Source organism: Hesperophylax consimilis, chromosome 17 (genome assembly GCF_061612785.1).
Source record: "Hesperophylax consimilis isolate HC1 chromosome 17, BYU_Hcon_1.0, whole genome shotgun sequence".
Classification (NCBI taxonomy): domain Eukaryota; kingdom Metazoa; phylum Arthropoda; class Insecta; order Trichoptera; family Limnephilidae; genus Hesperophylax; species Hesperophylax consimilis.
In genome coordinates, this window is record NC_142852.1 from 808,410 (window position 1) to 821,803 (window position 13,394).

The window sequence follows — 13,394 nt, forward strand, 5'->3', positions numbered from 1 at the left end:
ATTTTGAAGTATCTCATAAGGTTTAGCCAGAGCAATGTAGTGCTCGAAAAATATATGTTTAAGACTTGATTATAAAACATCGACTTTTCTCTACTTTTCATAAATACAATATGACGGTATTATATATGTAAACCTTCCGGAAGAAATTCTCTAAATGATAGTGAAAACTCAGTATTTCACTATTATCTAATCTCTAACAACTACGTTTTAAATAGATTAGAAAGTAGTGTAAGGAGAATATACGATGCAAATGTGAATGGTAGCAGAAGTCGGGGACGCCCGAGGAAGACATGGCACCACCAAGTGAGTAAGATACTTGAGTCCGGCCATGTCAAGAGTCAGAATAATAGAAGAGTATGTATGAGACGATGTATGAAAGTGAATGAGGCAATACTCTAAAAATACATACATTAGAAGATAGACATAAAATAAACGATTTAACGTTCTTATTCAAAATACTTAACTCTAAATTCGACTGTTGTGAACTCCTGCAACTAATAAACATACAAACACCCACAGTAACAACACGGCAAAATACAATATTCTACAGCAGCACACTTAAGCGTAACTACATTGCCCACTCTCCGATACAACGACTTCACACTATGGGAAATCATTACTTGGGTGATGTTGACATATTCAATACCAACTTGGCAAGTTTTGTGGATCATTTAAAACATTTATTTCAACAATACTCCTAAACACATCATGTAAACCTACAAATAGCTGCAATTTTCTGTTTTTGTTTCTTGTGTTTGTATGACTTGTTGCATAGCTTTTATCAAATCTAATTTTATTCTTATTTTTTTTATGTTTCTAAGTATCTGTCAAATTAAAATTATACTACCAACCATGTAAAAGCCCTCTGGGCGTTAAATAAATAATAGGTTTGTGCCAAGACCGAGTTGTTTGGCGGTCCGTCCTCTCTGCCTACCCCTGCGGGGAACAGCGTGATGGCTAGTTAACTAGTTAGATTAATAAAAACTGATGCGGCTAAATTCGAAAACATGACATAATAATAATATTAATTCCGTTTCTCAAATCTTTAGCAGTCTTCCCCGCGTATTTTCACATCGCAGTTGACCTGAAAAAATAACCGTGGAAAAAAATCATTTACATCAGAAATTCACCGCGGCAAGTCGCTTCTCACCAATCGAGTGCGAACTACATACGTATATCTCGTTAATACAATTATCACTGTGAAATATAAATCAGTATTTAATTCAGTGCACCATACCGCGTCACCTGCAAGAATAATCTAATATTGCTTTTTCACAAGTAAGTTCCTGCAATTTAATAAGCTTTATTTCGGCCTAATTTTGCTGACCGGTTTCGCCGGTGTATTTGTGTATTGGTGTTAAAGTTGCAGAAGTCCGCATATTTGCAAATAACATTTGTTTACTGCTGGGAAATACAAATAAACTTTCGGAATGTTCTGTTTCCATTTTGCAATGAAATCCAAATCAATCTTTGCTAGCGTCCGGAAATTGAACTAATTAATTATTAAAATTTTAAAAGCAAATATAAAAATAAAAATAATGACTCACCTTACGTTATTTGTAACAATTGTGTAGGTACTGATAACGAAATAAATCTCACATGTTATAATTCACGAATTTTCAGTTTTTTTTTTTCAAATTGCGGTCGTTCCCTTTGACTTCATAGAGGCGTACATTCTTCTGTGGCTAACTTCTATAGATTCGAACATAAAGCGTGGTGTTTTCTCTTTCTAACACCGTTTAGATCAGAGGTTCCCAATCTGTTTTGCCCCGTAGACCGCGTTTAGACCTCCTGCATACTGAATATTGAATTTTTCTAAAACTATTAACATCCAATGTGATTTATTTTTTAGTAAAAATATTCCCTTCCCTTGCCTGTCCAACAACCGGGTGGCGGTATAGTTCCTATGTCTTTACATTGTGCAGACAGGGGCGCCCTTGTGAGGTATTACTCCAAATGAAAATGAAGCAGGATAAGCAACGGGAATTTCTTTCTGTAGCTGACCCTACAGTTGTCAGTGCTTATTCCAGTCAGTTCTTCTTGTCACATGATATCCAATTCTTCAACGTTCCATTTCCATAGTCAAAAAGTCCTCAAACTTAGTTTTGAAGTCTGTGTGAAGTGCATTTAAATGTTGAACGTCATTATTACCCTTGTTTTTCAAAAACAAACAACAAAACACTGGGAAAATTCGCGGCTTCCAATGTGCAATGTTTTGCTTGAATATATTAATTCTGACGAGAAAAGGAACGTAGAGTCTATTTATATACCTCAATTAACAACTTTACGAAATATACAAATATCAAATAAGTAATTTGTCAGTCTATTATATTTGTGTTAGGTGTATTGTGTCATTTACGGAACTCCTAAATGTTGAGTTGAGGTAAATGGGGGTCCGCTCGTATATACCCCCATTTGAATCTCGTGGACCCCCAAATTTTTTTCTCGCTGACATAGACCCCCAGCAAGCCGATATCGACCCCTGGGGGTCCATATATACCACTTTGGGAACCTCTGGTTTAGATCATTTATTTCTAACCATGACGGTAAGGAAGATGTAACGATTTATACGAGAACATATGAGCTGTTCTCAAAAACCTGACGGGTTCAGTGAGATGTAAAACATTAACAAAATAGATTATTGAGTTAATTGGTTCTTAGTTTAGGTTATTTGAATAATTTATGCGTATTTTCTAACTTTTAAATTGAGCTTTCGTTGATAAAAAATCAACCTGTAAAACAACAATGTTTTTTTAAAACTATATAACATTTGTAAATGTCTAAAAATTAAAAAAAAAAAAAAATTGTATTGACTGATTACCATCCTTCCCAGGGAACAGAGTCAATCGCGCTACCGACTTTGGCAGATGCCGATCGGATGGGACCGACATTTATTTCGTATATTATAACTGCCTTAATGTTATCCGATTTTATGCGTATATTTCCGCGTGTCTGTGCGCGATTGCCACCAAAACTTGATCGAATGAATTGTCATCGACAACGAGGCTATCTGTCGAGTTTCAGCGCGATCGGGTATCGGGAAGTGGGTTAATTTCCACTTTCAAGATTCACATACGTAAAAATGGTACTTCAATACATTTTTTACCGTATTATATTCGTTCGTATTCATATATGATGGATTGTACTGTTATTTTAACGTATTTCTGTAGCAAGTACCTACCTACATTCAATAAGTATATTACTTAACGTACGTTATAATTTACTCGTTTACAGATGGCGTTAGTTCATTTAATTTATTAAAATACTCTGCAAGTTATGATTTAAACGATGAAGACGAATAATTAGATAGCACCCGTACATATACAATATGTTTTGTCAGTATAAAAACTCAATTCTTTCAAGAAAGGCATACAAATACAATACTGTATTTAATCACTGATACATAAATATTGTATTTGTATGCTTTTCTTGAAAGAATTGAGTTTTTATACGGACTAAACTATTTATGCATAATCATAACATTCTCCAAGACAATATCAACACATTATTAATTTGCTGTAATGAAAATAGACTTTACTTAAATATCTCAAAATGTCAAATAGTTGATTTTTTCGAATATACTTAGGCAACACTTTTCAATCAAATCTTTCATTTGTTAACCACATACCAGAAATCTTTAATAAGGGCTTAAAAATGTCAAAAATTAAATTGTTATATTTTGCCTATGTAAGAAGTCAACTTGGGTACAATTCTCCTGTCTGGAACCCACATTATAATATACATGTACAAGCTGTTGAAAGAATACAAAACTAATTCTTATGTTTTATTAATTTTAAAATGGGTTTTCCAGCTATTATGTTGAACTGCAACACTCTGTTAAATTATATGAATATTCTCAAATTGTCAGACAGAACAATTTTCACTGACTTGGTATTTCTATATAAAATTCTAAATGATTTAGTTGATAGTCCGGTATTGCTAGAATTGATAATTCCACAACGTAATACTAGAAGTCAGGATTTATTTCAGTGCAGAAATTCTGGGACTAACTACCATATGTATTCCTCTTTGCCCAGAATACTAATGGAGGGAAACAATTATACCAAGTTAGTGAACATCTTCAATTTATATTTAAACAAATATAAAATATTGTTAATGAAGCAATTCAGTTAATAATGTATATTTCTTAATATTCTCATGTAAAAGCCCCGAAAAGGGGCGTTAATAAATAAATAAATAAATATTGCGTTTGTACGGCCGCAAACAAATAATTCGAATTCATTATTTAAAGCAAAAGTGTTTTTTTCTTAAAATAATTAAATTAACGCCATCTATGAACGCGTAGATTATAACGAACATCCATATTTACCCTTAATTTGCACATTTAATTTTCTTTTAAAATCACATTGAATCAGTTATATTAGTTGAGAAGTTAAACATAGTACATATTTCATTAAAAAAAACTGATAATTTGACGTCTTTAATTCTTTATAAATTAATTAACCCAAACTAACAACCTGAGAACCTATTTCGGGGTCATAGGTTCATATTTCGGTTTGATCAAGACAAGAAAAAAACTAACCTTAAAACTTTGACATCAATATTAATGACCACCAAGTAAACAATTAATTTTAATGTGAACGAAATAACTACTTGAAATACTTAGAATTGTTTTCTTACTGACCGGTTTCGCCCTTGTGTCCGTGTTATGTCTTTGTGTATGTATTTGATGTGATTTTTCAAAAACTTATTCAAATTATACAAATACATACCTCTGTCGACAAACATGTTCATTTCTGAAAACAGCGGATAAAATTATATATCTATGAATAATCATTGATAACAACCTGCCATACAATAAAGAAAATTAGGAAATTAATTTATAAATTCTTAGGAATAAGAAATTTCTTATCAATGAAAAATATATACTCAATATATTATGCATTAGTACAGTCTGTTATGCAATATGCCATCATCAGTTGGGGAGCAGCTTACAAAACTAGCCTGACCCCCATAGAAATTGTTCGAAAAGTCATAATAAAAATAATACTAAAAAAACGTCCATTGAATGCGTATTCGAAGAATTAAATGTTTATTTATGAAAAATTCAATTATTCAAATTAAAAAAGAAAAACATAAATACTCATTCATAGCTGAAAATCGAACCAGACTTAAATACACACTTCTTTTGCCCAGCACCATTATACCCACCATAGACATATGAATATTAATATGAATATTAGTAGACCTGCCCTAAGTGATTAAAAGCGTATTATTCCCCACTCCCCATACCGGTTCCATTGGAGCCGGCTGGGCTCGCGTATGGCCTCAAGTGAAATTTGAAAACGTGACGTCATCATTCTTGTGCGAACTATGGTCGAGGCATCATCGGTTCATTTTACGAAATAGCACGGCAAAATGTTGACTTGTGATATGAAAACTTGTAAAAATAGATGTGAAAAAGAGAATAAACCCAATTGTCGTATTACATTCCATAAGTAAGCATTATTTTACTTTATTTTAAGCTTATTCACACCGTATTATATGGATCAGTTTTAGAAACATATACTATCACATCACAATGTAGCGATTCTCAAGTGTGATCATCGTTGTTTACTGGGGTAAGTAAATTATGAAACATTTGTAAAAGTGTCTTAACTAAATACTCTGAAACTAACTACGACTCTGCAAACAGAAGAAATTTACTTTGCCGAATTTGGACTTCGCAAATTAGTTCATAACGTGGCGAGTAATTTGCGCTCCCATGTAAAAATGTCTATTCATTCAAAAGCAGATTTTACTTTTAAGAAGTAAATGGTGATATTATAATGTGAGATGCCTATTTACTGTCAGATTGATTTATTGACGAATCACAGTCAGCTTCACTCCCTTCGTTCTTCAACAGTTGATTTTACCCCTCGCCATTATCTTCTCGTCTATTAATTCCTATGTCTGTGATACCCACCAAGGAAAACATTTCTTTAATAAATTACCAGAAGAAATTAGAAGCATTAAAGATAAAAAACAAATATTTAAAAAATTGATTCCCCTAGTTTCACTTGAAAATCTCACAAATTATCCTACTATACTCTATTTATCCTCCATAATATATATTTTTTCTTCCTTCCAAATACAATAATTTGTATAGATTTTAATTTTGTCTTTTTTTTACTTTGTAACCTAGTTATATATTATTTTTTCTCAAATGTACACTCCTCTTCCATCCACAAGCAAATGCTTTTAATGGAAGTGTAGTAAAAATCAAAACAGTATGACTTGTAAACATTGTATATTTATTGTAAAAAAACACAAATAATAATAATAATAAATGAAAAAATAAGAAAATATACAGATTTAGGAAATGAGATAAAAATAATTTGGCATTCTCAGACTATAAAAATATAACCATTTGTTATTTCGGCTACTGGCATTATACCTAGCTCTCTCATTCTAAATTTAGGCGTATTAGATCTGTCAAAGAATTTATAAAAAATGCAAAAGTCGGTCATTTTGAATGAATGTAGGATAACGAAAGATTTTTTTAAATATTTATGTTGAGGGATCAGTAGGATTTATAGGCCCTGTTAGAAGTTCTACCGAGCCGAACCCTCTGATATGAAAATATCTGGAGTCGGTGAATTATTTTCCCATTTGATCTCTGGTGAGTTGACGTGTTGTTCTTGTATTGTTTTGTATTTATTTTGCTTATATAATGCACTTACATAATGAAGATTTAACCCGGACATAAAATCGGAAAAATAAACATAGGAATAGAAAAATACACGGTATGTAGCTACCTACATTTAACAGGCATTTAAATTGCTTCCTCACCTTCTTCTACCCCATCTCCTTTCCCCTCTTTTCTATGTCATGTTGGAGTAAAAATATTTGGTATTATTTATTTAACGAGATAATGTACCAGTAGTTGTCGATCAGATGGTAATTTACGATCAATGATAATTAAGATATGATATGATAATTAAGAGATTTTGGTAGGTTGGTTTCGGAACCAGCGTTCCTTCTTCAGGACAAAATACATTTGCAATTTTATTATTGACCAGCTGACGTGTACCCCGCGTTGTTCGGGTTTGTGAATGATGTTTAGCAAAGTTTCAAGGTTGTGAATACAAGGATAAATATTGACTTATCTATACATTCTATATGGATGCATTGTATATATAAACCTTCCGGAAGAAATTCTCTAAATGATAGTGAAAATCCTATCAAAATCCGTTGCGTAGTTTAGAAGGACTAAAGCCGCGTTTACACCAAAGTTGACAAAACATTTCAACTAAAGTTGCTCTTCTCAAATTTAGAACAACAAATGGAAAACTTGTTGCCAAAGAATTGGCGCGAAAGGCAGTAGTGTCAAGAATCAGGCATTATTAAATTGTAAATTTCGTAAAGGATCTCGGTGTCGTCTTTGATCCCGAACTGAAATTCTCTGGCCATATATCGCAGCTCACTCAGTCTTGCTACAAACTTCTTGGGTTCGTCATTAGGACATGCAAGCAGTTCAATAACTAAGATGCTATGTTAAGCGGCCGCTACACTACTCGCTTCGGCGCTTCGACGAAGTCCTCGACGAAGTTAGCCGAAGTCCGAAGTGCGTGCCCACACACTCGTGCAATTTCGCGAGTAGCTCAGTCTCTCGGAGTCCGTCCACTAGGCAACATGGACGTTCAAGTGGCAAATAAAGGATGAAAGTTGATTAAATGCTGTTGAAATGAGATCCCTGAGGCGTATAATAATAATAATAATAATAATTGGATAATTTGTAAAGCGCCGTTTTTGTGAAAAATCACCTCAAGGGCGTATGTGTGGTAAAACCATGTTTGATCGTGTGAGGAATGTGGAGATCCGCAAAGAGTGCAAGGCTGATGTAAGCGTAATGAGTAAGATTAAGTAAGGGACGCTTAGATGGTTTGGGCATGTAGAGCGAATGAGCGAAGATAGGAGTGTGACGGCCGGCATAGTCCAGTGGTAACGCATTGGACTGCCATTCCGAAGGTCGCGGGTTCGAACCCGGCGTGCGCAAATAAATTTTATTTGATTAATTTGTGTTATTTCACAATTAATTAATTAAAATAATATATAGTATATTTGCGGCACGTTCCAGAGTGGAAGATACTACCAGTATCGCCCTGGTGTAAGACCACCATTCAGAATTGAAACGTTGCTCCAAATGGCTTTAGCCGTGTTTAGTGACTAGATCTGAATAGCCAGGTACTTCCCCACCTTCCTCTTTCCCTTCCCCACTTACCTTCAGCCTCACAACATCCCCCAATTGGGGATGCCATAGTCTCACTGGCTCCAGACGGGAGCAGTTGGGACTCTTGTGAGGTATTCACTATAAAAAATATAAAAAAAGGAGGATATATGATGCAAATGTGAATGGTAGCAGAAGTCGGGGACGCCCGAGGAAGACATGGCACGACCAAGTGAATCAGATACTCGAGTCGGGCCATGTCAAGAGTCAGAATAATAGAAGAGTATGTATGAGACGATGTATGAATGTGAATGAGGCAAGGAGTGTGTGCCAAGACCGAGTTGTTTGGCGGTCCGTCCTCTCTGCCTACCCCTGCGGGGAAACGGCGTGATGGTTAGTTAGTTATCTTTATAGTCCCTTTCAATTGGGTCCCAAATAACCGCCTCGGATTGGAGTGTTTCTAGAAACAAAAAAATTAGGTCCTGTGACCACAGTGTAGAAGCCATATTTTATTACGTATAGTCACTATGACTCTGCGCACGCACAACCACCAAACACGACGTCTCGAAGCGAACTGAAGTGAACCGAGTAGTGTGGGCAGACACTTCGTGTTCGAACTTCGAGTCCTTTGACTCGGGCGCATTTACCGACAACAATCGGAAGTCGGGCCAAGCGAAGCGAAGATGCCCGAAGCGAAGCGAAGTTCGTGCCCACACTATCGTATTAGGTCAACTTCGATCAACTTCGCGAGTAGTGTAGCTGGGCTTTTAGCATTGTTCGATGGCATACTGAGAAGCAAGCTGGAGTATGCGAGCGATGTTTGGGCACCATACCACCAGAAGTACATTGAAATGATAGAGCAAATCCAGAAGAAATTCCTCAGGTATGTCTATATGCGGACGCATGGAACCTATCCCAGGTTCATGCATCATATCGAATTACTTGAGGAAACTAATTCCGTGAGTCTGGAAACTAGGCGGAAAGCAAGCCTAGCCATTATATCTTTCAAAATTTGGAACAATTTTATTGATAGCCCATTCCTCTTGGGATGTTATGAATTATATGTACCAGACGGCCGGCATAGTCCAGTGGTAACGTATTGGACTGCCATTCCGAAGGTCGCGGGGTCGAACCCGGCGTGCGCAAATAAATTTTATTTGATTAATTTGTGTTATTTCACAATTGATTAATTAAAATAATATATAGTTTATTTGCGGCACGTTCCAGAGTGGAAGATACTACCAGTATCGCCCTGGTGTAAGACCACCATTCAGAATTGAAACGTTGCTCCAAATGGCTTTAGCCGTGTTTAGTGACTAGATCTGAATAGCCAGGTACTTCCCCACCTTCCTCTTTCCCTTCCCCACTTACCTTCAGCCTCACAACATCCCCCAATTGGGGATGCCATAGTCTCACTGGCTCCAGACGGGAGCAGTTGGGACTCTTGTGAGGTATTCACTATAAAAAAAAAAGACCACTACAGCCGAAGTCGATACCATGACCTATTCAGAGTACCAAAAGGCAAAACCGACATCCTGGCAAAGCATAGCATGACGAGGGGAGTGGTCTGTTGAACGAACTAGCAAATAATTTGTATGTAAGTGACTGTTCTCTAAATGACCTAAAACAATTATTGAAGAATCTCTTACCCAAATGCTGATATGATGTGAAATTGTACTGTATGTAAAGTTGTACTGTAACTGGAATGAATGTTCTGATGTACAATAAAAAAATAAAAATAAAAAATTATCTCACAGAAGATGACGTTGATCCGTTGAGTGGTGAGCTTGAGGGAGTGTCAAAAACTTTCTGAGAATGACCAGTAGTGACTTTGAGTATTTGATTTCAATGATCGGACATAAAATCAAGAAACGTGACACAAACTACAGGAAAGCAGTACCTGTCCAAGAAAAGCTAGCAGTTACATCACGTTTTTTGGCTACTAGTGATTCTCGGTTATTTGTTTAAAATCTCAAAATCAACCACTTCACTGTTTGTTATTGAAGTTTGTAAGTTTGCGTGGAGGGGGAACAGTTCTCCACTAGTTTTCTACAAGTTGCTAGCGCAAATCGCGCAGCAACAAATCTTCCACTTTTAGTTGTCAACTTTCTTTGATCTTTACCGACACTCCGCGGGAAATAGAAAAAGTTGCTGTATTTTGTAGAGAAAGCAACAAATTGCCGCAACTTGTGGAAAACTTAGTGGAAGACTTTGGTGTAAACGCAGCTTTAGCACACAAACAGAAAGAGGCGCACAGCGACTTCTTGTGCGTTTGACTTACAGATGATAACCATAAATAAACCACTCTCATAATAACCTAACACAGCGAGTTCGAGATATTTAGTAGCGCCGGCGCACAGTGGGCTGAAAATCGCCTTTCATAGACATAGAGACTTGAATTTTCAAGGGTAGTTTTTTTTGCTAGAAATGGATTATGCTAATCATTACTATGCTATAAAATTTCGTACGAAGCAATTGCGTGTACAAATGAGGGAGTTATCATTTTTTTAAGAAAAATTTGTATGGCACTGACATTAAAAATGAGGCTATCTCTGGAATCACAAGGTTGGCCACTCTATCCTTACACACAGATATACTACTATTTATTTGTATTTTTTGACATACTTCGTATTGTGGCGCAGCTTGCGATTTTTTTTTTAATCCTCAAAGTTGAAAAAAAACACTTTTGAATGTTGATGATTAATTTTAATGCTTAAATGCAGTGTAAATAAAATATTGTAAACTAGACAAGGCCTACTCATATGTAAAGCATTTAAGCATTAAAATTAATCATCAACATTCAAAAGTGTTTTTTTCAACTTTGAGGATTTAAAAAAAAAAAATCGCAAGTTGCGCCACAATACGAAGTATGTCAAAAAAATACAAATAAATAGTAGTATATTTGTGTGTAAGGATAGAATGGCCAACCTTATGATTCCAGAGATAGCCTCAATTTTAAAGTCAGTGCCATACAAATTTTTCTTTAAAAAATGATAACTCCTTCATTTGTACACGCAATTGCTTCGTACGAAATTTTATAGCATAGTAATGATCATCAGAATCTATTTCTAGCCAAAAAAAATATCCTTGAAAATTCAAGTCTCTATGTCTATGAAAGGCGATTTTCAGCCCACTGTGCGTCGTGTGGCTAGGTGATCTCTCATGACGATACTGAAAGAATTTATCACCACGATATCATCTCGATCACAACAGATTCTTTAAAAAGAAACTCGAATATGGCGGCGTCTTTTGATAAAATTCTCAAAAACTAACATCAAATGTAAACGCCTTCAAAATAACGAAGACTTATTTTATTAGTTATTTTCGTAGCAAACTTTTGTGTTTTTTTTTCTATCGATGGAATTTTCTTTTGTTGGTATTCCTGATATGAGTGGCTAGAATTTTAACCATTAACTCTACGCAAATTCTAGGTAGGTACTATTTTGGCCAAACTCGAAAAATATTAGGTATGTTTTATAAATAAAGAAAAATTAAAAAAAGGTAAGGTTATTATAAGTTAGGTTATTATAGGTTAGTTTAGAATAGGTTAGGTTGGGTTATGATGAGTTAGGTTAGGTTGCATTATTATATGTTAGTTTAGGTTAGGTTGGGTTATTAGGTTAGGTTCAATTCAATTTTTCAATTAAGTCCTAAATCCTGTATCTAAATTTCGCCAATAAACAATTAGATAATGTTAATTAAGTGTTAATCTCAAGTGACCTACCAGGTAAGTATTGAACTGTATATTTTCTCCATAAATAGTTAAGTAATAACACTGTAGAAATGTATTATAAGTTTGTAAAGCGCCCTTGAGGTGTTTTTGCACAAAAACGGCGCTATAAAAGTCATCCAGGTATTATTATTATTATTATAGGTTAGTCTAAAATGCAAATTAATGTAGTGTTAACGGATACGAAAACCAAAAAAACTTTCTAAATGTGATTATATTAATTTTTTGGTTTCATAGGGGTAGGTGTACTTTTAAATTCTTATCTGGTTAACTTTTAGATTTGACTATAAAGCGTGGTGTTTTCTCTTTATAATACCGTGTAGGTAATATTTATCACAATGGCAATAAAGGAGACACAACGGTTTTTGTGAGACCTGTGTGAGTTGTTTTCAAAAGCGAAAGGTGATTTTCAAATTTTACTCAGAAATAAATATATAATTTTTCGAGTATTAAAATTTTGAATGCAAACATAAAGAGAGGCTCGATTTACGTTTATTCGTCTTAAGAGGAAGCTACAAGCCAAAAATGTGTATATTCTTGGTATACCTTATATTGTACGTAATAGGTATTAAAATCGCTTGACAAACGGAGTCAAGAAACGTTCGATTTCAAGCACAAAACTAGTTTTTATTTTTTTTATTTTGTAAATTATTTTATAAGAAAGCAAAAAAGTTAATCAAGTGAAACTGTCACAGATAATCTTAGCTATAATACTGTATTTTTTAAAAGTTGTTTCCTTTACGCGTTCATTCATTTCTATTGAACAAATTTTTTTTTTAGTAGTTTACATTTATATTTTTTACGGAGTAATTTATTATTTTATTCGTATTCTACTCAAGCGAAACGATAGGAAAACCTTCAATTTATCTAAAGCATATTTTTTGGTATTCATAATGTACATCAATTCGTTATAAAGATTAATCAAAGTAGTTATTTTGCATTAAGCTTCGCCTTAACAATGAAGTAAAATAACGGATATCATACCTTTTCATGTCATTTTGGTTTCCTAGATAGTCCAGTAACCTTTGTCGCCTGAAAGGATACTTATGATTTTAGCTGAGTTCTTTATGATGTTGGCCCAATGAATAATCCAAGATCCAAAAATTTTCAAGATCCATTTTCTACCTTTCATTAGTTTTTGGCAATTTTAACCATAAAGGACTAGTTTTACATTGTAACTATGTTTTACTTTTTTAAAGTATATTAATTTTGCTACAATTTGAGTCTAGAACCGTTTAGATATACCCAATAGTTTTCAAAATACAGCTTTTCAAAATTTATAAATTTTTTCAAACTTTGAAATTGAATACGACTGGAACTGACGCAAGACGCAAGAAACTATGAAGTGTTCTTCTGTATAATATAAAGCGTAGTGTTTTCTCTTTCTAACACCGTTTAGACCATATTTATCACTATGTTAGCAAGGGAGACACAACGATTTATCTCCACGGGTATAATGCTGTTTGTTCGCAAAGCATGTATATTCGTTATGAT

The 13,394-nt window shown here is 34.5% G+C and overlaps 1 protein-coding gene across 1 annotated transcript in view; it reads left to right on the forward strand.

The window, feature by feature from the left end:
* Positions 1-1,093: 1,093 nt before the first annotated feature.
* The window catches only part of Ude (Uracil-DNA degrading factor), a 30,392-nt gene continuing 18,091 nt past the window's right edge, over positions 1,094-13,394 (forward strand). Inside the window, exon 1 of the mRNA XM_089642185.1 lies at positions 1,094-1,278. The gene's annotated coding sequence lies outside the window, so the exon portion shown is untranslated. The remainder of the gene's footprint in view (positions 1,279-13,394) is intronic.